The 3,196-nt window shown below is 31.1% G+C and overlaps 1 long non-coding RNA gene across 1 annotated transcript in view; it reads left to right on the top strand.

Annotated features, from left to right (window-relative positions):
* LOC111085563 overlaps positions 1-3,196 on the top strand; it is a 14,278-nt gene that overhangs the window by 6,391 nt on the left and 4,691 nt on the right. The gene's annotated exons all lie outside the window — the stretch shown is intronic.

Genomic DNA, 3,196 nt, shown 5'->3' with positions numbered 1-3,196 from the left:
TTCATTGATATCAATGAACAGTTTAAACTACACTCTGTATATTATCATAATATTTTAAAATCTACTATGAGAATACAGTTTTTTCCAACATTGTATACATTTTATTTCTTAAAGACTATTCTTTATTTATCTACTCCTGATTTTAGTAGCTTATTCTACAACTCATTGAACATTATATAATTTCAATCAAAAGTACCCGTCCCCAGTGACGGGAAAAGTTTAAGTTAAACTATCAATAGAAATTATTTCATGGACTTTAAAAAGATTAATTGTGTTGTGCTCTTGGTTTCACTCAAAGACAAAGCTCTGAGCTATTTATACTGCCCACCGCGAAAAGTAATTGTTGAGCACTTCGGTCATGTTAAGAGTCGCTCAACAATAACATATAGTAAATCGTCATTTTTATTCTTTAAGTTGCGTCATGTTTGAAATGTGAACGAAAGTGAAATTAATTTCTAACAATTTAGAATAGAATATGCTGCTTGTGAAATAAAGTTATATATATAAGTGCTCTTTGTTGAGATACAAATTTACAACACAATGTTTGAGCAGTTTCATACAGTTATCATACACTAAATAAAGGCTTAGTGTTGTTTTTGTCCACCTGAGGTAATCGAACCTTGGATTTTAGCGTTGTATGTCTGTAAATTTACCACAGACCCACTGGGAGGACAAAGGTAAACTGTTAGCTAAAGTTCTTGGCGATTTTTATTACGTTGATAAACCTACCTTTTTTTGGTCTTTCTGTAAAATACGTTTTCCATATGACACGTGACGTTTCAGTCTTAACTTTAGTTTTTGTCGTTTTTTTGTTATGAGGAAAATGAGCTTTATTTTATACTAAAATCTCACCTAGCGAACAAGAATTACAGAAAGTAGGTTAAATCGAGTTTAACAATTTTGTTATTGGATGGGAAAATCATCACGTTAAAGGTGTTATTGTTGTTCTGGTCCATTTTCCACATTTAAACGATTAAGATGTCACTTTAAATCAAATGGAGACTCGTCCAAATTACAATTCCAAAACCTTCCCTGAATAGCAGACTAGTTTGCGGAAGATCTTTTAATAATAGTATTCATTCTTTCAACATTTTGTCAACTGTTGATAAGACGAATTTAACTGAAGTAACGAAGGCTGATAATCGAAACCTAGAAACCATTTTTTATCTTATGTTTTTCGTTTTTTTGTGTTACTGTGGAGCTTATTGAGCTTATTCCTTTTTGAATTACGTTCATTTTTGTATTTCATTCCATGCAGTTTTCTTTCTTATTAGTCTGTGTATAGTGATTTGAAGTTTAATTTCCGTGTATGTGTTCTTGTTCTCGTTTTTTTTTTTTTTCAAGTAAAATATTTTAGGAAGTTTAGTATTTTTCGTTTTAATAAACTTAGTATAATGAAGACTAAATCTTATAAGTCGTCACATAAATTCAAACTGTTGAAAGGTTTTACGATTAGCTATCTCAACAGGGATACGTAGCTCTGAGTTGCAAACATTTCTAGTTTGACTAGTTTACAACCATATGTATGTTTTGAATTTTTTCTTCATCTACTAAATTTATTTACTCTGGAATTTATCAATGTGCTTATCAAGAAAAAAAAAGATAATGTCAAGAATCATCAAGATCTTTTCAAAACATATCTGTTCAAAACCTTTCCAAGATTAAACTACAAAACCTGTACTTAAACCTGTACTTTTAATTATCTTATAATCGTCATTTGTATAATAATCAGGGCAAATCCAGGAACGGCATGTCATAAATATAGTGATGTCATTATCTTGTTTTTCCGATTAACGATTCGGAACAAAAATTATAAAACTTTATTTATATTTAGAATTTAAACTGCTTACCCAGATGGCACGCCAAGGAAACTGAAAATATTATGTTATTTGTGTATGTCATCAAACACGTTGTTAATTTAAAACGAATAATTTTCAACTAATAGAAAATATTTGATAGGATCTTTATATTGAATTATTCGACGACTTTTTGTTCTTAGCACGATTCCTTAAAATATGAGAAACGTGTGAGTCATGTATAAACCAGACTAGGGAAATAACTGATTATAGAAATAAACACAATTTAATTCTTCTTAGTTGTTTTTTTTTAAACAAACCTTTTAAGAAACAAACGGTACGAACGTTTTAAACATATACAAGAGGTTGAATATGTTATTTTGGAGCCTCACCGCGTCGTTATAGCTCACGTCACCTTGTCAGACTCTGTTCAAAGCAAACCTCTCCTCTCTGATGACTTTCCAGAATCCAGCTTATTTCTAAAGATGACCGTTATGTTTTCGCAGATAATAACATGAATGCTCGTTTCATTTTACAGCTAATTGAGGTAACGAAGAATGAACTAATATATCGTGGAAGAAACTTGTGTACACGGGTCCTTAATCAGACAGAGATCCTTCTTGATTGTGTTATATACAGCTGCTTTTGCCATTGATTTTTGTGTTCGTGGATTTTCATTAGTTACAATCTAACTACAGCTGGGTACGACTTTTTTTGCAAGTCTCTATCTGGCTGGTCTTGGTGCACCAAGCTGACCCATATTCCTTTGTTTTCCAATGCCATTAAGTACAAGGAATATGTCCGTCTTGGAGATTCTAGATTTCCGATCTGAACACAAAAGTATAATCTAAGTGTAGGAATATTTTGCTTCGGAAAGGGCTATTACTTAAAAGCTTTCCTACGTAACTCCCAAAAATGTCAAAATGTGATTCTGATACATTCCATCCCACCGTGACTTTATCTAGGCTGTGGTTGTCACGTCAGGTGACTTGCTTATTTTTATATTCAAAATCGTTATAATATAGCGTATATGACCCTCTGTACTTCAACTGTTTAAGCACTTTAAAATTGCTGTTAGTAGATTCCTGATTATAGATATTCTTTTTCAATTTATTTTTCTCATATAGCACGGTTATTACTTATTATTAACACTCATTTCTTTCAATAGATAATAATGTGACTTTTTGATAAATTTTACTTTTTTAAAATTCTTCCTTTATAAACTGCATCATTTTCCAGAAACTTAATTTCTTCTTTAACAAGTTGTATAGAAATTAAATATTAAAACACTAAGTATTTATCTGTAATACCATTGCTTGTTTTTGCTAAAAACAGATTATTTTTATAATATAAAAACAGGTTGCTTCATAGTACGGCCCGGCATGGCCAGGTGGATAAGG

Source organism: Limulus polyphemus, unplaced genomic scaffold (genome assembly GCF_000517525.1).
Source record: "Limulus polyphemus unplaced genomic scaffold, Limulus_polyphemus-2.1.2 Scaffold471, whole genome shotgun sequence".
In the NCBI taxonomy this organism is placed as follows: domain Eukaryota; kingdom Metazoa; phylum Arthropoda; class Merostomata; order Xiphosura; family Limulidae; genus Limulus; species Limulus polyphemus.
This window is presented reverse-complemented; position numbering and strand designations above follow the sequence as displayed.